Source organism: Eulemur rufifrons, chromosome 26 (assembly GCF_041146395.1).
Source record: "Eulemur rufifrons isolate Redbay chromosome 26, OSU_ERuf_1, whole genome shotgun sequence".
Classification (NCBI taxonomy): Eukaryota; Metazoa; Chordata; class Mammalia; order Primates; family Lemuridae; genus Eulemur; species Eulemur rufifrons.
In genome coordinates this window covers 6,440,829-6,462,990 of record NC_091008.1, presented here as the reverse complement: position 1 = coordinate 6,462,990, position 22,162 = coordinate 6,440,829, and the positions used below count along the sequence as shown (strand labels likewise).

The window sequence follows — 22,162 nt, the reverse complement described above, 5'->3', positions numbered from 1 at the left end:
AATGTGGTTTTCCGAATGCACTCTGTCATTTGCACTGCTTTGGAGATGCGATTAGTCTGTGATATACGGGATCCATGAGTCAGGACAGACCCAGACATTAACTTTCCAAGTGACACTGAGCTATTCCCTCTAGACGTGCGATTTCTTTGTATGATGAATTTTTCCTTCCTAAAAGAAAACTATGTTATTTTCCTTTTCATGCTTTTTGTATTATTAAAACAATAGTGGCCACATAATTCAATTTAATGTATGTCAAAACTAGTTATTAAACAGCTTGTCTCTGCACTCTGCTTAGTGCTGGAGGAGGAAAGAACTACGGTCTAACGGCACTCTGAGGGGACTGAGCAGAGAATTCCCTGCCTCCAAGATCATCCAAACCAAAGACATGTACACAACTACCTATAATGCAGGCCAGACCACATAAACGCTAAGCGATGCTTTAAAGCCTTCTGGAAAATAATGCTTAACCAAATACAGTCGCCCTGCATCCAGAGTGTGAACGAACGATGCTGTTATGACTTACTTCTACTGTCTTCCATCTATTTTACAGGGTTCTTTGATCCGTTCTTGCATTCTTCTTGCCTGAAAGTAATATTCTTGATACGTTTAATAGTGAGACCCCTGCTTTGTTCCTAGATGCCTTGGCTGCTGACCAACAAGAGCCACCGAGAGACGTAATCCTCTGGGCCTGGCAACACATCAGTCTGGAAGTGGTTTACACGCGGAGTCCTTTGCAGTAAATACTCATTAGAGGCTCCGCTGGCTCGTTTGGTCACCCGCATTTTGCAGTGGGTGGCCCAGTTGGCATCCTCATTATTTTATTTTCCACCCCTGAAAATGATCCAGATGCGGCCACCTGACACTACTTTCTTGGGGACCGCAGGCGACTGTGACGGAGCAGCGTTTATTTGGGATGCTGGTTACGGAGTCCACGTGGGTGAGGGCCTCAGGCTGGCAGCGCCATAGTAAGTGTTTGCTCGGGTCCCTTTCTCCGTGCAACCCACGGAGATGCAATCTGACCACTTCAAGGATAATTGACTAGTAATTTCTTGTGCCTGAAACTTAGAGAATCCTGTCCTCTCCTTCCTTTCTCCCCCTTCCACCTTTCTCTCCTCCCTCTCCTTCACGCCCACATTTTTATGCAAATGAGCAAATCAATTTACAGAAGCAAATTCATTGCTTGTTCACCAATCGCAAAGCAAAACTCTTGTTTCTCCATTTATTACCTAGCTAGATCTTTACTACCCAGCTTCTTGATGAGTACTTAAATCTAAGAAGCAGAGAGTATCTAGGATGTCGCTGTCTTTGTAGATGTAACAATCAAAGTCTCAAGGAAAAAAAAAAATCAGTATTTCTTGACTATTTATTAAGTGCAAAGTATTGTTAAAATATAAGGAGAAGACATGTCTTATTCTTGCAGAACTTGCATTCTTGTTATAAAGCCAATATAAGTAAGTTGTTACATTTTTCTTCATTATTATGAGCATATGCAAAATGCTTGTGATAATATCTATCAGAATATTTATTAATGTAAGGATTAATAACATATATAAAGTTCTCAGAATCGTAGCAGGCTTTTCCCCACTAGGTACCAATATATGAGAAGCTACTGCTTTCTTGTCACATGAATTAGCATTAATCTTCAATAGGAAAACACTCAAAGTTTTTTCTTATTTTAGAATTTATAAAACTCTGAAATTCTCTTATTAATTTCTTGATGGGTGACGGGGGATTGAGAGGCAATTTGGTGTCGGAGGATGAGGGATCGTGGTTGTCTAACAGCTGTTGGGCGTTATATTAGTACATTTGCATCTATTATTTTATTTTCTGCTCACAATGATCACACAAGGTACATACTGCTTTGTCTGTGGGGCAAAAAACTAAATGGAGGCTAACGAAGGTTAAAAAAAGATACAGGATTTGAAGGCAAGTTCATTTGACTCAAAACTCAAGATTTTTCAAGCACACTGTTTCCATTCCCTGAGTTCTAATCGGACCACTTAATGGAATGTTTTTCAAAGACAGGAAGAGTGTAGGAAGCATCCTGTCATCTTGTGCAAAGTCATTCTGTATCTTGGATTTTAACTGCCGCTAAGATTTAATAACTGTGGGGAACAAACCTGGCCAGGTATCCTCCTGTGGACCATAAAGAGGCCACTCCACGGTACTTACACACTCGTGACTTATCCTAGAAAGAGCCCCACATCACGGCTGGACGGTGTGGCTAACCATGGCCGAGCCATGAGGGCCTGCACGTGCTCGGGACGGGCGCTGGGAAGTATGTAACACACACGCCCACGCCGCGCGGTTCCCAGCCTCACCACCGACTTACCCAAACTCGCTGCTCTGGTGCACGGATGCAGTTCCTGTCTGTTTCCGTACATCACAGCATCCAGGTGTGTGTGTGTTTGTCCTGCCATGATACTGAACCACATATGACCTTTGTCGTTGCCCAAGTAGATTCATAAGGGGACAATTAATAAAACTAGTCACTTTCAATAGTTTACTCCCGTAAGTCTTAAGTGACTCATCCGCTAACCTGCACATGGAACTTCATTTTGGTGTATGAGTTACAGTTAGCGCCACACCAATCTATAACACAGAAAGCTTCTCCCAGATAGGATGCTCTCAGAGCTCTGAAACAATGTTTTAATTTTAACAAGGTGATGGGGGTACAGCTAGATGTGTTTGTTTCGGTATGTTTTTTCTCTATCAGTATGATTTGAAACTTGATACGTTCTGAGGCACTAGCATTACTAATTTCAACTTAGAATATATGGCTATAGATCTATAATATCTATGTATTTATATATTTACATATATTGACATGTAACAATAGGTATATGTGTGTACATACACACACATGTCTGCTATTGACTCTGCTATTTAATTCTCAGAGTTCAGCCTGTATCGCAAAAAAAAAAAAAAAGGATGGATTCAAGGCCGGGCGCGGTGGCTCACGCCTGTAATCCTAGCACTCTGGGAGGCCGAGGCGGGTGGATCGCTCGAGGTCAGGAGTTCAAGACCAGCCTGAGCAAGAGTGAGACCCCGTCTCTACTAAAAATAGAAAGAAATTATATGGACAACTAAAATATATATATACAAAAAATTAGCCGGGCATGGTGGCGCATGCCTGTAGTCCCAGCTACTCGGGAGGCTGAGGCAGTAGGATCGCTTAAGCCCAGGAGTTTGAGGTTGCTGTGAGCTAGGCTGACTCCACGGCACTCACTCTAGCCCGGGCAACAGAGTGAGACTCTGTCTCAAAAAAAAAAAAAAAAAAAGGATGGATTCAGAGTAAAGAAAATTGTGCACTTAGGGTAGATTTAACTAAGGAGGTAAAAGACTTCTACAGGGAGAACTGTGAGGAAGGAAATCACGGAGCATGTGAACAGGTGGAAAACCATACCATGCTCGTGGATCAGAAGAATCAACACTGTTAAACTGTCCATACTACCCAAAGTGATCCACAGGTTCAATGCAATCCCTATTAAATTACCAACATCTTTGTCTTCAATTCAGACTACTCAATAGTAAAAAGACAAATAATCCAATTAGAAAACAGGATAAAGACGTGAAGAGACATCTCATCTCAGAAGATACACAGGTGGAAAAATTCACCTGAAGATAATCAGCAGTTATTAGAGAAATGCAAATTAAAACCACAGGGAGGTACCAGTACATACCTATCAGAATGGCTAAATTAAAAAACCAAACAAATAGAGATCCCAAATGCTAGTGAGGCTGCAGAACCGAATCACTCGTACGCTGTTGGGGGAAATGTAAAATGGCACAGCTACTCTGGCAAACTCAGATTCACTTTAATACCTACTGCACACAGTGCCGTTATAAAACGGCACAATTTTTAATTTCCTTTGACATATATTTATTTACAGCTATCTCCGAAAAGTTCTGGCAGGCACTATTTCTTGTTGCTGAATGGTCACCATCAATGCACTAGGAATGTCTCTCGAGACTGGTTATGGAGGCAAAGGGCGTACTCCAGTTCCTCTGCGTTACGTACAAATATTCTGCCTTTTGCTACAGATTTCCGAGGGGGAGAATAACTTTGAGTCTTTAATTGTTTGAGGACTTGCTTTGACAGGGCTAATTGTTTAGTTTTAATGGGAGACACTGTCTGTTGTGAAGTGAAAGCAGAAGTTTAAAAAAAAAATACAGAGTCAATTCCCTGTGAGATCTTGGCATTGACATGCAGTCCATAAGCAACTTCAGACCACGCGCTAAACAAATTCTCTCTTAGTGTTCTCTAAAAACTTACAAATTTTAATGTCAGATTGGCAATCTTAGTATAGAATAGCAGTTTACCACGGAATATATTCCTTTATAAACTAATAGTTTAGGGAAGTGTTCTATATTTCCTTTTTACACATAACTAGAGTGATTTATTCACACACACACACACACACACACACTCATCATCAATGAACTCATGTCAGAAGAGGCTACAGTCTTCCTAATTTGAAGCAGCTGGTACATTCTAAATATGGAGAGACCGGGCTTCTAAAACCATCATTAACAATCAGAATCCTTGATTTATTGTTCTTTCTTATTCTCTCTATAGGGGGATTTATATCAAATAGCTGCTGGCTCTCCCCTATTGTTCCCAGACTGTCATGCATAAAATGTCAACAAGAGTATATTTCATTCATACTCTAAAATTAAATCCTTTATCCCACAATTAGCCATAATCACGACCACATACGACTACGATTTACCGTAACTAAAATAGACGGTGTGGGCTTTATTGTTGGCTTATGTTTGAAATAGCAAAGGCGGATTTTTGAATTAAGTAATTGCATGCCAACTATTTGGGATATAATTGCCACTTGTTTTGTTTTCCATGTATCTCCACCTAGTTAGATAGCAAAATGTTCCAATGTCCTGTTCGTAAAATTTTAAATAAAATCGAAGGGACTGCTATGAAAATATATTTATTCAAATACATACGTACGTATGTGTGTAAAGAAAATATGCTCTTGGAGAACATGATTATTCTTAGTGGAGAAGAATAAACTGGATTATGAACTTTCTAATGATAATTTTAAAAATTATCTTTATTAATAACTTGTAAGTACTGTCACTGTGTGTGCCTTTGTCAGTTATCTCCTTGGGACAGCATAATGACTCTGTAAGTCCCAGTCTATAGCACACTTCAGTGTCCTTTGCTTGTCCCACGCCTTTGTTCCCTTGGTGACACCACTCTGATGTATGTGAGAACGTGGCCTTCAGCATCCACTGCCATTTGTCAACCAGGGCACCCTGCCTCCTGCCCTCCCCTGGCCAAGGAAGGGGACGCAGGATCCCAACTAGCCGCCCAGACCCTTTCTGGGGAATTTGCATCTTAGGTAGAGAGGCATAAGGATGCACCTTGATTAGCTCTTCCATCTAGCTGTGGTACCCTGATAATTCCCATCATTTCTTGTTTTCTAGAACCCTGGTGCTCCATGGGCTCAGACTCCTCTGAGGTCCAGTTCAGTCCTTCCTTTGATCCCTTTAGCTACCTCGTATTCTTACAATAAATTCCTTTTTGAAACATATTAGTTGTGTAAGAATTGATTTCTGTTGCTTGCACGTGAAAAACCCCAACTGACATGACGCTGCCGCCTTCCTGCGGACGGGGACACGGAGGTGAGGAGGCGGTCCACACTCGCAGCACTGAGCTCACACAGCCGACCTGACGTCAGCCTCATTCCACGCTCTGCTTCTAAACCCCAGGTAACGCTGCTTCTGTTTTCAAGGCGTTCACGTGGGAGGGTATCTAGGTGGTCACACAGTGATATCAGATCGGGCCGAAAATGTAAAATGGATCTAGGAGGAAGTGACCCTTGCTTTGTTACATTTAATCCGACAGTCGGTATTTCTTATGAACCCGAAGGATTCCTTGCACTAAGTAAGGAGTACAGAACCATGACCAATTCTTCAGGGATCCTGGAGGTTCCTGTTACTCTCCTTGCGGTGTTTAATGTCCCACAGCTGTGCACAATTCTGGAATTAACATGGGTTCAAGTACAAGGCCTACCTGCATTAAAAAAAAAATATTTTCATTTCACACCCATCTAGCAAGGGAGGATAAGTGAAGTCCGGGGCAACGAGAGCTAACACGTGTGTAAACATGGCTTCAGAACTCCCATGAAGAACCACACTGTGAGTCCCGGTCAAACGCGGGGGATCAGAGTCTGTCTAGATGGGAAACAGGCACAGGAGGCCGCACTGCCAGGTCTCCCACCCGAGGTGGAGAACCGCCGTCCCATCTGTTACTTGGGTACAGTTCATGTCTTTGAGCCTCTGCCTTCCGCCTTTCCCAGTGTCCTTAAGGGGGATCTCGACTGTCCCGTGGTCCAAACAGCACTGGGATTAGGGATCAGGGCTGGGGTGGAGGGAGCCCGGGGCTTAGCTGGAGCCAGATTCAGCTGAATGTCGGATGCTCAAACCGGCCCGAGTCCACCAACCCTCTGCTCACCCCTCCCTGCCGGTGACCTGACAAGCCACCTCGAGAAGCCACTTTCCATGGAGGTGTTGTGAGCTCTGGTCTCTTCTAGGTCTGGCTTCAAAGTGGCTACCCCTGGGGTCAAGGAAGAGGTGGAATGTGGTCCGAGGCACTGGCGTGGGAGGGAGAAGGCATGCTAAAGACCACCTACATTTTGGGGAAGGTTTTAAAATCAGTATCTAGCAAAAATCAACAACGTTTCCCCCCATAAATTTTGTTTAAAATGCCTTAGAGTAAGGAATATTTATTGCACAATGTGCTAGAAGGATCCTAGACTATAAAATCAAGCAAACCTGCTCTTGACTGTGGTCTCTGTGGCCACCAGCTGTGTGACTGGAGCAGGTAATGTCTCCGTGCCTCAGTTTCCCGGTCTGGGAAATCTCAAAACATTTCTGTTTATCAGGATTATTGGGAGGGCTGTAACCTATCCAAAAATTGTCTGGCATATGATAGCTACTTAAAAATACTAGTATTTCCTTCCTACACTCTGGAGGATTATTCCACTAGAGCACATGATAAAATTCTATTAATTGTTTAGGCAACACTATTAGAAGCCAAATATCGCCTGGGTAACACTGCCCATGGAATGTATCCCCTGAGAGAAGCCTGTTTCTTTTCTCTTTAAAAATTCAGTGGTGATTTAGCTCACAAGGAATAAAACGGATTAGTCACAATACATGGTTTTGTTCTGGGTTTTGCTGGCATCAGTTTGGGTCCCAGAGGATGCTACCGGGCCAGGTTTACAGTGGCTCTGTCCACCGTGGACGCCACAGAGTAATTTAAAATTTTCTAGTAAACACATTACAAAAGGTCACATTAATCTTAATATATTTAATTTAATGCAACATATCCAAAATATTATTTTAATAGGAAATTAACATAAAAAGTTATTAGTAAATTTTTTTTCCCATTTTTTATATTAGATCTTTTAAATCTGCTGTGTATTTTATACTTGCAGCCCATTTTTGTTCAAATAGCAAATCCTTACGTAAAATATAGTCCTACCAAAATAAGGTTGTGTTTAATCTAAAAATATTTTGTTATTTTGGTTTTTTAATTTTAATTTTAGTTAATGAATCTTGACTAAATTAAATGCAAAATTTAGTTTCTCAGTCACGCCATCATGGTAGTTACACCGTCTCCTTTAAGCCTGCAGGGGCAAGGGGACAGAGGGTCGGCTGCAGAGAGAGATCTCCCTCCACACCCCTTTAGCTGAGACACACAACCAACCTAGACGGCCCAGTGCAGAGGGAACGAAAGGACAAACAGCCGGGACTACACTCCTCTAGTGCCGGACTGGCAATCTGACTTTCCAGAAATGAAAACCCTGCTTTGTAGCATTTGCCCGTTGACGTGGTGTAAATTTTCCTCCCATGGCTGATTATAAGCTAACGACATGATGTCACTGAAAGCAGCCTTGGGGAAAGATATGCAGAACGGGCTCTCCCCAAAACACCACTGCGTCTCCTCCTGCCCTTCAAGCTCCTGCTGGCGACTCCCGCTGACCAAGCTCGACTGGTACCAGAGGCAAGGGCAGCCCTGGATGCATTTCCTACAGGTCAGTTTTCTAGGGCCCGGGACAGACGGAGAAGGCCAAGAAGGGCACGTGGAAAACACACTCAGTGCTCGAAATAAAGACGACCTGTCCAGCTTTCTCCCTTTGCACATATAAAAGAAAATGACAGCCATAAGACAACTGAAATCTATAGCACACACTTAGAAGGGACGATGTTAAATAGAGAGCGGGCATCAGATTGTTTATTTTTTAGGTGAAATATTTTTGTTCTGTGAGTACAGAACTTGTGCAAAGGAAGAATGCCCTCCCAGTATAGATATTTTGTGAAAAGAATTTTAGCTGATAATAGTTACTGAAATATTTTATTTTGTATGAAACAATGAGTCTCTTTAAGTTAGTAGTGTAATTATTTAGTATACTGACAAAATCAATGTGCTGCATAGATAAGATTTTGTTTCAGTTAATTACTTCAGCCTCCATTTTAGGAATTGCCCAGGTGTGTACACCTGTGCTCTGCTATGCCTGTCTTGTCCCTCATGGCCAGTAATTGTTCAGATCCTTCCTTTCAGTTCTGTGCCTCTGTGATGGGAATCCTGGTCCTCACCAGGCTGCACTCCGTGCTCTTGCCTGCTGTGAGTTCCTCTGCCTTCCCTCTTTCTTCCCCGATTACCCCACAGATCACCACCAGGCGACTCTTCCTAAGATACTACTTTCCATGTCATCCCACTACTCAGGAACTTTCTGCCACTCTCTTTTGATGACCAAAACAAGTTCCAAATCTTGACCTGGTCTTTCAAGAACATCACAACTTGAATTTAACCCGAACATACGAACATACATACAAGCACTTCCCTACAGCCAGATCAAGTTATTGCTGCCTGCAAAACACAGGCCCAATTGACCACAGTGCTTTGGTTTCAGGCTGACTCCTTTTGCTTGGCCTCCAACACACACACACACACACACAGGCACACACACTCATAAGCACAAATGTATACACACCAAAATACCACTGTTCTGTATCTATATCTATACTTTTTCAAATGCCACTCATCATTGAGGTTCAAGCTCAGAATTTTTGAAGGCCTTATAACCCCTTGGCCTACATCATCAGCTCCAGACTCTGAACTCCAGGGACAACTGATTTCCTGACTCATTTTACCACCTGGGTCCTCACTCTGGTTGTTCCTTTGCCCTCCCTGGCAGCCCTTCCTTTTGCTACATTTTTACATTAAACTGTAAAAGGGATCCCAGGAATTCAGAAAGGTGATCAGATTTTGAATGAAAGTCACTAGGCTGAACCTTTCCTCAGAGCTGTGAGGTGCGCAGCAGGCTAGGAAGGAACAACAGTTTTCAAGGAAACATAACAAGATTATCTCCGCCTGAACAGATCTATCCTACCATTAGCAGTAACATGTATGAGGCTACACTGCCCTAAATCTTATAATCACTGCACTGTTAGAGAAAAGATGCATTAGGATAGAGCAGAAATGCTGAAAGCTTGGGTTCATCACGTGCTAACCTGTGGTTAAGTTACGATGTTTTTCTGTATTTGCTTCTGCGTTGGCCAACAACCTCATGATTGGCATGTTGAATGCAACTTTGCTCATCTGAGGCCCACACTGTCTCCAGTGTCGTCTCTAAAATTGCTAGAATAACGCCCCTCTGTGCCTGCTGCCCTCCCCCCCTCCTCCCTGAATTGAAGGTTTGCTTCTGGATACAGGCTATGACCGAAGGCCTGGAGCAGCAGTCCTCAATTTGTGCTTTGTGAGATACTCACAGGTTGGTAGTCAAGACAGGGGGTATGTTATTGAACAAACGCAGGCTATGCTGGCTAGGACAAAAGCAAGTTTCTTTACTGCAGAACTCAGAACCTTTACTAAGCTAAGGTGAAATGTGAATTGTTAAAAAAATAATAGGGTGGGTAGCATTTCACACATATATTTGAGTAGCAAACTCTCCCTCCACTATACTCTGCCCCCAGAACACTGGAGCTTACCCTTGAGTATTGTCATGAAGATTAAACGTGATACTGCGTGGAGAGCACTCAGGGCAGAGCCTGGCTGAAGATGAAAACTCTTTGGGCCTGTTGCTGCTGTTGTCACCTAGGTGTCTAACTGGGACCTCCACAGGTGTCCCTGTGCCCTCTGAGGAAGCAACGATTACATGAGGATTGAATGAGGATCTTCTTCAAGTGACATGAGGATCCCGTATGGACACTGCACAGAACCAGTGTGGACCTCTCTCTGAGTTCATTTGAATCAGAAACCAGTTCAGGTGCCAAGAAGTCTGTTAATTTCTACTCTCCCCAAATCCTGGCTGACCTGGATGTAGCCGGGATTCAAATAACTAGCACGAGGCAGTGGTTCGAAGCGCAGCCTCTGGTCCTCCTTAATTCCCGGTTCTTCCACTGGGGACCATACAGCCCTGGGCTAATGTTGCAAGGAGCTATGCCTGTAAATCTGTAAACCTGAATAGTATTTACCTCTGGGTTGTTTTCGGGAACTCAAGAGATGAAGCATGTGGCCCCGTGCCTGGCACATGGTAAAATGCTCAATAAATGAGGTTTCCCAATGATCCCAGTAATAACATTATTTATGTAGTTTATTTAAACTGTAACATACCAGCTAACTTTTTCCATGTAGCCATTGCCATAGGATACATGAGCACTGATTTGCTTAACAACTAATAGGTACTTGGCTACCTGGACCGCTGACCGACTGGACTGCTGGATTAGCCTAACGAGGCCTAATGGGTAACTCTCAGCCTTTAGGACTTGAAGGGGGAGGCCCCGCCAGCTCTCAGTGGCCACTGCTCCTGGCAGCCAAAACAGGCAAACTAGATTCCACGAGATCAAAAAGTAATCTCTGAAGCAACTTCGGCACTCCCTTTATTTTTTTTTTTTTAAATTTCTAATATAATATAACAAGTTTTAGTTCTGACTTCAAGTAAAAAAAATTTTCCCAAATTCATTGCTCCGATTACGAACATTGTGAATAATGCTGAAGTTATTCACAATCCAGTGGTCGGAAGCTGCGGGAAAAATGATTTTAATTTCAGATGTTTCATGCAATACTGGCTAATGGTATCTATCCTGTTTGGGCAGGGAGAAAACTGGCAGGAGTCGTGAGACGGGGAATTTATGTGAGTTAATGGAGATGCTGTGGCTGACCAGCAAAGGAACTTCCCCAGCCAAAATCAAAACAAAGATATTAACTTGGAGGGGGGGAAAGGCCTGCAGCACGATAATATCACGCATGGTAACCTTATCTACTGGTTGAAGTAATTTGCTTTGAAGAACTTAAGGAGAATTTTGTGGATTATGTCAACTGCCAGCACACACTGTATTTAGCAGCCTCTCCCCTATTAAGTCCACCCACCGTCCTTCCCTTTCACCGAGCAAGGCCGTTCAGCTGCATCTCTGGGCTGTGACCAGCCTGCCCAGGACCTCCTGACGACAAAAGCCAAGCTTTCGGAGTCTGCATGCAATGCCCACGCATTGGTATTTCTGAAGACCAAAGTGTCTACAACACATCCAAAAGTTTGCTTATATTCACTGAAGATAATTTTTCCGAGTCTATTTATATAATTTTGGTTTAGGATTTAGATGTGCATCCCTCTTTCTTCCAGCAAGAAGTCATTCAAAACAGTCATACACACACACACACACACACACACACACGCACACAAATGAGCCTCAGGACAAGTTCACAATTAAAGTTTATAATAATTCTAAATTAAATAAGTCAAAGGGTAGGTTATACAGAGTGAATATGCTATTGCAGAGTAGAGACAAATTCTTTTTTTCTGTTTTATAATTCAATACCATAACTTTGTCTGTGTAAATAATAGAAGAGTAATAGAGTAATAATACAAGTGTTAATCAATGAGCACTTTAATGGCTACCATTGGCCCATCCCTCTTCATCTGCTCCTCCAGGAAATGTCCCTGGCACCTGCCACTAGGGGACGACTGCAAGGGCTCCTGTTGGACCAAGTTTCAGGGAAATGGTGGACTCATTTTTCTAGTAAAAGAAGCTGTTATTCTACCACAGAAAATTTCTCAAGACTGGCATGTTATTTTATAAAAATATGGTTTCATGGATTATAGATAATACTACTAACAGGATTAATTATATATATAATACTAGAACTATTACCTAAAATATTAATTTCCTATAATCCAATTTGTCTTCTATGTTTCTAGAATTTAATAATATTAAATATTATGTTAGGGTTAGTAATATTCCTAATGTCATCTTCTAAAGTAACTTCTTTGAGGAATTAATGTCAGAAATTAAAATGTACAGAATATTAATCCTTTTATTTCATTTCTCCCTAGCTATAGACATTATTGGAAATATATTGAATAGAAAAGTGAATTCTTTTTCCTAAATTACTTAAGAGTTATACGGTTTGGTGAACAAAAAAAATATAAAGAATTATAAGTTAAAATTGAAACTTTATCTCAGAAATTCTATCAATTTCCCATTTGATGTATTTTTTTAAATTTTCAGATTAAAGTCTCAGTGGATGTTCTGTTTGTCATGAAATAAGATACACAGAACAAATTCATTTTACTCTTTCCTGTTCACTTTTTGCTGAAGGGATTTTTTAAAAATAAATTCACCAATATGAATTTACAGAATCTTGCATAATGTAGAAGGAAAGCAAATCATTCGCCCCCCCAGAGTGAGTTCACTGAGAATGAGACTCTACCTTTAAAGCACCCTTTCTCCGTGAGAAGTCCAAGAGAGATTTTGCTTTCATATCTTTACTTAATCAGCCATGTGAGTATCTGTCTTAAACCCTTAATGCTATGATATTGAGAGGGCTTAAAGAAGAAAAAATAGACCTGAAGAATTGAAAAAAAAATACCAGCAACAAAATAGTCTGCTTGGGAAGTCTTTCATTTGTAAGGAAAATCAAAGAGAATGTGTATTGACAACATAGATTTTCACTGTGGGTCTTCAGAGTTACAGGATCTCTTAAATGACAACGGTGTCCAGATATAAAGCTGTCTGCACCTACCAAGCTGTGTAGATCAGATTTTAAAAATAGTAGACCATTCGATTTATGAAAAACATAGACTATGTGACTCAAAGGAGAAAGCTACAAACTTAGACCTTTCTTGTTTTAAGCGTTCAGACGGGGATTTTATTCTGATTCCAGGAAAGGTAACTGAGCACCTCCCCTAGACAACAGATTGTAAGGGCAGTACGCTACTAAGAAAGGGTTCTGAATGAAGTTCTTTTGAGTCTACAGTTCTCGGGGAAACCACATGAAATCACATAGATTTTGAAGCTGACAGGTCTTGAAGGCCACAACTACCCCCTCTTGCCCTAAGACATCACAGAAAGGGTGATGTCTGGTGATTAACCTCACGCAGAAAATTACAGGGCCATCGGACAGAGACAGGTTTCCATAGCTCCCTTGGTGACCTGGTTTGCTAGTCTGAAAAGTAGAAGGACGAGGAAAAACAGCTGCACGAGCCTGGCTTTCCCTTTTCCAAGGCAGTTGTGGCAGGAATAGGACCAGTAGGTTTGTTTCCTGCTTCTCTGAAAAATGTCTGACACCTAGTTTAGCCTCTCTCTGTAGGCCAAGGCGAACTCTGAAAACCTAACTTTAATCTGACTTTTTAAAAGTAAATTACATACCATTTTAGAAACAAATCATAGAGATGAGATGAAGCTTACAAAGTTTCATCACTAAACTATCGTATATTAAATATTCCCTCCAGATGGGCACACCGTTGCCTTTAGAACACTCCCGGTGAGTTTTATAACTCAAATCAGTCAATTTGTTTTTATGAAATCTCTGATGTTTAGAAAGTTTTCCTTCTTGCAAAACTCAAGTGTGAATCTCTTTCATGCCCACCCATTAGTCTCAGCTCTTCCTCCTGTTACAAAGAGTAACCGTTCCCATCACAGAAGCTCTTCCTACATCCTCACATCTGGCACAGGGCCCGACATGTAGCAGGCTGCCAATAAATGTTTACGAAGTAAATAAGTGAATAAACGAATCAATGAATTATTTACTCCATGTCAACACTATAAAGTGTTGCTAGACATTCTTTCCTGGTTAAAAAGTTTCACGCTTGAAGTTCTGACTCGGGAGGGGAGGGGATGGGGGTGGGGGGAGGGGATGGGGGTGGGGGGAGGGGATGGGGGTGGGGGATGGGATGGGGGAGGGGATGGGTGTATACCTACATGATGAGTGCAATGCGCACTGTCTGGGGAATGGACACGCTTGAAGTTCTGACTCGGGGGGGGGGGGAAGGGGGAGGGGGGAGGGGATGGGGGAGGGGGGAGGGGATGGGGGTGGGGGATGGGATGGGGGAGGGGATGGGGGTGGGGGATGGGATGGGGGAGGGGATGGGTGTATACCTACATGATGAGTGCAATGCGCACTGTCTGGGGAATGGACACGCTTGAAGTTCTGACTCGGGAGGGGGGGGGAAGGGGGAGGGGGGAGGGGGGAGGGGATGGGGGTGGGGATGGGGGAGGGGGGAGGGGATGGGGGGATGGGGTGGGGGATGGGGTGGGGGAGGGGATGGGTGTATACCTACATGATGAGTGCAATGCGCACTGTCTGGGGAATGGACACGCTTGAAGTTCTGACTGGGGGGGGGGAAGGGGGAGGGGGGAGGGGATGGGGGTGGGGGGAGGGGATGGGGGTGGGGGATGGGATGGGGGAGGGGATGGGTGTATACCTACATGATGAGTGCAATGCGCACTGTCTGGGGAATGGACACGCTTGAAGTTCTGACTCGGGAGGGGGGGGAAGGGGGAGGGGGAGGGGATGGGGGTGGGGGGGAGGGGATGGGGGTGGGGGATGGGATGGGGGATGGGATGGGTGTATACCTACATGATGAGTGCAATGCGCACTGTCTGGGGAATGGACACGCTTGAAGTTCTGACTCGGGAGGGGGGGGAAGGGGGAGGGGGAGGGGATGGGGGTGGGGGGGAGGGGATGGGGGAGGGGATGGGGGTGGGGGGAGGGGATGGGGGAGGGGATGGGGGTGGGGGGAGGGGATGGGGGAGGGGGGAGGGGATGGGGGTGGGGGATGGGATGGGGGATGGGATGGGTGTATACCTACATGATGAGTGCAATGCGCACTGTCTGGGGAATGGACACGCTTGAGGTTCTGACGGGGGGATGGGTGGGACATGGGCAGCGTATGTGGCCTGAACTTTTGTACCCCCCATGATGATAAGCTGAAATAAAAAAATAAAAAAATAAAAGGAGGTTTACATTAAAAAAAAAAAAAGTTTCAATTATTTTATTCACTTATCCTGTAAAATGGTTTTCAGATTTTTTTTGCCAGCCAGATGTTGTGCGTCTTTGTGGAATATACAGATCATACTTATGCGACCTGCAAAAAGATTCAATTTCTCCTCAAATGTCGGGGATCCCCAACATTGTCCACAAGACTATCTGGAGCCAGTCAGTTAGGCACTCAAGCGATAGATTTCTCTGTTTCCTTAGAGTTGAACTCTTCTTACTGTGTCAACCGGAAAACTTCTTTGCAATTTCATCCATAAAAAATTAATGGGGACAGGAACATGTTAAGTCCACAAACCAAAACATCCATGATAAAGTTCCCGGTGACCTTAGTTTTTTTCTCAACCACCTCCAACACTTCAGGTACATTGAAATAAATATTCAGGTTTGCAATTATGCATGTATGTGTAATCAGTTACTCAGAAACGTTATAGCAGGCTCCCACTTGCCATGCTCATTTTAAATAACTTTTTTTCACTCTTTTATGGTCTACCAAATTACAACTGACTAAATGTACCTATTTAGTGAAAATGGATTCCATTAGAGTGGAATGTTACCCAACTATTGTTTTCTTCTGGAGCAAATAATGGAGAACATGTGCGGATGCTTAACATCAAGCTCCTGTTTCTAGAATTACAGCCTTAAAGCTGTCAGAACTGTTCAAGAACAAGGATGATCCGGGGCTCATTCGCCATATGAAACACCCTTCTGTGAGCAGGTACGGCAGGAGAATGCTAAAGCAACTGTCACGGAAAGCGTGAAATAGCCAAGCCAAGGGACTTTTCCTTTTCTTCTCAGTTGCCAAGACGCTTTGTTTTTCCACAAAATAAATGAATCGTATTTTTAAATCTATTTTAAGTGTCCTGGGTTTCTCTAGTTCACTCTGTTTCAATCTCAAAATCTGGTAGCCCTCAATCTGGCTCCAAAACAAGTTATTTTGCTTCCCTTTCTTCTGCGAGAAAGAAGTGAACCCCCATCTCTCTAGCACATGGTTATGATCACTTCGGTTACTCAAAGCCAGAAAGGTGCATTTGCACACCTGCCTTCCCTTACTCTACGCAGGACGACCAGTCAATGTTCATTCCAAAACAATCTCCTAGATGAATGCCAACAAGCAGGTATAATAATCTCATTGAATTCAGTAGCTCTTGTCAAAAAAGACTAGTGATTTAAAAAATTATAACATTTTAAATGAACGTCTTAGTTCTCTAATGTAACAATAATACTTTCCAAAAGTGTATGTTTAATAGATCTGTTGTCAGATTTTCTTAAAATGAGCCAGATCTGAATAGTTATAATCGGAAAAATTGCCCCAATTCTTTTTAGAAAGAAAAACCAGTTTTATTGTGCTTATTACAGAAAACATAAAAGAGTACTTCCTATTGAGAATTATATTAGAATCATTACCTTGAGGCAATAAAATTTCAAATACTTTCAAGGTAGCTCAGAAATTGATTATAAGTATGTGATTGTACAACTGATAAAAACAGGTCCCCGAAAAGTATCTGAAAATTGTTCAGAGGAACACCTGAGGCATTAAAAGTGTGAGTCACTCACTTAATAAAGGTGGATGTAAGGTAATGCATTAGAATCATCCACTTTACGTTTTTTTTTTTTTTTTTTTTTCGAAAAAGAAAAGAAAGAACAGGAATTGGCTTCAGGAAAGTATACAAACTTTGAGATCAGAAAGACCTAGATTAATATGCTGAGCCTGCAGCTTAGTTTTTGTGTTCTTAGGCAAGTTACTTTACATTCCTGATGATAATTCTATGCTTACTTTCTAGGGTGGCTGTGAGTATCACAACTGAAGTATGTAAATCACACAGCAGCAAGCCTGGGTAATTGTAGGTTGCAGGGTTTCAAGAAGGCATTAGTAGTAACTCTATAAATAAAATCTTTATAAAATATACATATATGTGTGCATATGTGTATTTTTCTCTAATTCAACTTTTATTTCTCTAGTTAGAAAGGACAAGGCTATATAACAAAAAACCAAATAGTGAATTTAAAAAATCTAAGCTAAATTTTTTGTATTTTTTCCTCTTTTAAATTTAATATCCTATGGACATACATATAATATAAATTTTAAGTATAAACTGGAGCATTTTAAATCTGTCAAGATTTCAACTCTTAAAGTAATTATGGTAGAAATAACTGAGTCTGTGAAAGGAAAGGAACTGTTTTGAAATCTTATCACTAAGAAGATGAATAAATGTGATAATGAAATATGTAATGTGAAAAGAAATACAGAAGGAGGTGATAAGAGCATATGTAATTGGAGAAGAGGAAAGTGTGTAAAGGGGTGATAAAATATAATATAAACATCAACAGGCTGGAATATTTAAAACAATGCATACTTTTATGAATAATTAACAATAAAAACCTATTAAAACCAGGACTTAAGATTTGCTATAAGTCTAATACATTCTTATTTTTAAGAAGCTTAGTCCTTGATTAATGGCAATTTTTGCTTTTACTATGGATTCTTCGTTGCCAGTATTGTAAACTTAAAAAAACACAGTTCAGTGGTTTTGAAATGATGTTAATGACTAGAGATTAAATTACAATGTTTCTGTTTAATTCATCAACAATATGGCACTCGTCTCAATTAGAATAAAGAATGCTGTTTACAACATTTGGACAAAATGATTATGGGGTTTTTAATCTAAGAAAAATTTGCACCATCAATTTTGTGACACTAGACACTAAACTACTTTTAGCACCTGAAACATTACTCATTGTGGAGGCTTCCATTTAAACGGCAAAAGGGCAATTGAAACCTGCATACGTCAATTTTTTATACACATTTGGTAACTCTTTAGTATCATTCTGGTCTGTTACATGCTAATCTGTCTCCATTTTACAGTTCTCCTACTCTGCATGTTAACTGAAGGGCCTACTCCAGATTTCCCCAGTTGTGGTCCCTTCATAAAATAGCATATCCACGTCAGCCAAAAGACAAAGAAATAGAACAAACTATTACGGTCCTTTGCGTATCAGGCATGATGCCAGTCTCTTTATGCATAATCTCATAAAATCTTCCTGCAAGGTTTTATTATCTGCATTTTACAGATGAAAAAGCTGGAATTTGAATCAAGTCTCTCGTTCGTGGCCATGGAGCCAGGAAGTTTAGGTCTCACTACCTTCAAAGCCCATCAGAGTCGAGGTAAATATTCTCAACTCCACAACTCCTCAAACTGTACTAACTGTAACTTGTTCTAAGTTGATAGCCCCGAGGCTCCTGGGAGGGAAAAAGTAGGGATGACTTGTCTGTGGGTTGTTAACTCTTTTCCCTTCTCACCATATCGTGGGGACAGGGCTCCTCTCTCTGCTGACAAACAAGTGAACATGCAAATCACTCCTGCTCTCAGCTCAGAAACACACATCCCCAGTAAGACCAGGCATTTTCACCTTCCAGCATCACAAATCTGTACAACATACAAAGGGACATACAAACCCAAGCAGTGCCAAGAATTGCCCACGACCAACAGCAGCTAGGAAGAAGCAAGGAAGGACCGACCGTTCCCTAGAGTCTTCCGAGAGAACACGGTTCTGCTGGCCCCTTAATTTCAGACTTCTCCCCTCCAGAACTATGAGAGAATAAATTTCTGTGGCTTTAAATCACCTGGTTTATGGTACTTTGTTACAGCAATCCCAGGAAATTAACAAAGATTTTATAATCCTAAAGCCTTTCCTCTCCTAAGAATTTTCTAAATAATTTAACTCTCAGGTGAGGATATTCTTACTTTCAGGATGAAATTAAGGAAATAGCTTTATAGGCAACGGAACTGGAGTTTAAATCAACTAGTACTGATTGTTGTAAGGATTAAATAAGACAATATATTTAAAGCTCTTAGCCCCAAACCTGGAAGGTGTCTGGTGCTCAGTAAAGAACAGAGCCTTCTCATTCTTATTCTACCCTCTTTTCTCAGATTATTTGCAGAGTATAAAATCCTAGAGGGCAAAGACCATGGCCTGCCATCTCTCACATTCAGTGTGTTGTCTTGTTCATGGAAGACAGTATGTTGTATGCGCAAAAGAATGAATAATTATATTTTAACCCAGAAGAATGAAAGACTATTAGTTTCCCACAAGGAAAGGCATACAACTATGCATTAGAGATAATTTCTGGAATAATTAAGAAAAACATTCTGAATTAACAACAGAAATAAATTATTGTCCTTTGGGCTATGAAAGTCTTATCATTATATTACTCTCATTAGACTACACAGACCTCAACCCTGGAAAACGCGCTGGTCTTTGCTGACAAGAAATACACGCACTCACTCAAAAGTTAAGCAGGAAGTGAAATGTTACGTTCCATGAAAATCTTACTCCAAACTTAATTTTTTGCACTTGGTACATAATGACTTTTCCATCTTCCTTCAAAGAAAAGAAATCTTCAATTTCAAAACCATGTGTTAGAGGAAAAAAAAAAAAATCTGTCCTGAATTATATCATTCTGAACTAGCTGAGACTGTTTCCTTACGATGCCTGATTTCACAGTGGATGATATGCAAACAAATTGTTAAAATCTTTGAAATCTATGTTTTTGTGTTGTTGAACTCTTAAGTATCACCATGTGGCTATATAGTCAGCAGACCTATTGGTTCTCCCTGTCTTTTACTTGCTTTTTCCATAAGCAGACGTTGGGTCTAATTTCCAAATGAAAGACTTCTTCACCGAAAATTTATTTTTACGAATAAATGGCTTTGCAGTGTTTGCCGTTTGCGTTCTTTTGTTTTGGATTTTCTATTTTCTTCAAAATGTGAATGGAAAATGTTTATCTGCTGGAGGGTTTCACATGCTTTTGCTTTGCTGGCTCAATGACTTCTACTCCCAAAACGAAAAAAAGAAAAGCAAAGAGAGAACCACGAGTCACCGATCAAATGCTGAGTGAAAAGCAAACTTGATATGGCCAAAGAATGGTATAAAAAATTAAAAATCAATCTCATTCTAATATTCTAGCGACTAGACCTGGGGTTCTGGGTCTACTCCCTGTCTAAATAGGCAGCATAGCAACTTAATAAAGTTCAGGTCCTGGAATAACGTAATGTGCTTGAATTCAGCTGTGCTACTTACAAACTGTGGGACCTTGGGCAAATCACTTGACTTTTCTCATCTTCACTTCCTTTTCTGTAAAATGGGGAGAATGCCCATCTCTTGGCACTGCTGTGGGGATTAAATTAGATAACAAATATAAAATCCTTAATATAGCGTCAGATAAGTGACCGTATTCCATAGATCACTAATAGTGAATGATTTATGGCACCTACCACAGGGTTATGACTAGACCGAAAGATTCTTCTTGGCTCAGGTCCACCAGCACCTCGCTAATCACAAGGTGGTGATGGGACTGGTTCTTTCTGAAGGCGCGGGAGGGGAATCTGCTCTATACCTCTCCCTTAGTTTCTGCTCGGTTGCTGGCAATCTTTGGTGGCCCCTCCCTTGTGGATCTCTGCCTTCGTTTCCACACGTCATCCTCCCATTTGTGCCAGCTATCTTGAGGGACACTCAGAGAAAAACCAGCTACCAGAAGCTTCGGTCTTTCATCCCTGTACCCAAATCAGATGACAGATTTGCACATCAGGACCACGACACACCTCCACCAGAGTTTCCTCCGGCATCGCTCTGCCCAGGCCTAGTTCTCCACCCTCTGTGCTCATGACGCGCTTCCCAGATGCTGCGGACAACAGCGGTCTCCAAGGTGCACTCCTGGAGGACTGGAGAGGCCTCGCGCTCCCGGCAGCCTGTGCTTTCACTGCACCGAGGGCCAGCCAAGGCTCAGCAGCGCCGTCCTGCAGTCCTGCCTTGCAGGGATTCTGTCTTAGATCTGGTTGTGTCATCCCATTGGCTCCTCAGCCAAGAATGTACGTCAAATGCCTGGACCTGCATCTTCCTTTCCTACCGAGCAGGATTACCATGGCAACAACCTATCTTCAGTAGCGTAAAACTAACCTGTCTCAGGACTGGGTCTGGCATCATCACATTACCTGGGGCATTATTAAAGTTTAAAATATTAGGCTTTACTCCAGACCTGCAAAATCAGAATTTTCATCAAAATCAGAATTTTCATCATAATAAAATCTCCGGAAAATTTATGTGCACATTTAAGCAGCATCGCTGTAGAGGTTCTGTAAATTTCGCATTCCAAACTGAACTACTAGATGGGCAAAAACTCATCAGGATGGAGCATATACTTCCTAATTGTTTTATTTACTGCTGTTTTATGAGAGATGGTCGAAATTAAAATTGATGAAGCAATACGGTTCAGAACCATTTATATTCATGATGCTATGTGGACTGAAAAAGAGAAGGAAGGGAGAGAAAGGAGACAGAGAAGAGAGAGAGGAGAAGAGAGCAGGATTCAGTGAAACAGAAGTCAAGAAAAAGAACAATTTAAATTAAGCTCGCCACTCCAGACCGTGTCATCAAAGTCAGGGAGGGACTGGGTATGTAAACACGCTGCTGCCATTACTCAGTCTCGGTGACAAAGCGCTTCACACTGTGGGCAGCTCACTTCACTGTCACTCAAGTGTTTAGAGATACGCATTTTTCATCTGCTAACCACTCCATCTGGTGCTCACTCCAGATCACAATTCTAGTGATCTCTTCCAGTACACGAAAAAAAAAAACAAACAAAAAACGAAACACCTAATTGTGTTGGTTACTATCAGTAGACCTATGCTAGGATTCACAATGACATCTTCCTAGACAAATGTTCAACGATGATTTAGAACAGAGTTTCAATTGAGTATCTATAACGTCTATTCCACCATTAACTACAAGTCATTGTACTCTTCTTAATTCACTGCAGATGCCGTTGCTACAAAAATACTATTAATACAATTTAAAAAT

At 41.7% G+C, this 22,162-nt stretch overlaps 1 protein-coding gene and 1 non-coding gene across 2 annotated transcripts in view; one reads left to right on the top strand and one right to left on the bottom strand.

The window, feature by feature from the left end:
* The window catches only part of DKK2 (dickkopf WNT signaling pathway inhibitor 2), an 81,508-nt gene that overhangs the window by 40,961 nt on the left and 18,385 nt on the right, over positions 1-22,162 (bottom strand). The gene's annotated exons all lie outside the window — the stretch shown is intronic.
* On the top strand, positions 3,995-4,106 carry LOC138375540 (U5 spliceosomal RNA). Its single transcript, XR_011231532.1, has one exon. It is a non-coding gene; the product is annotated as a U5 spliceosomal RNA (small nuclear RNA).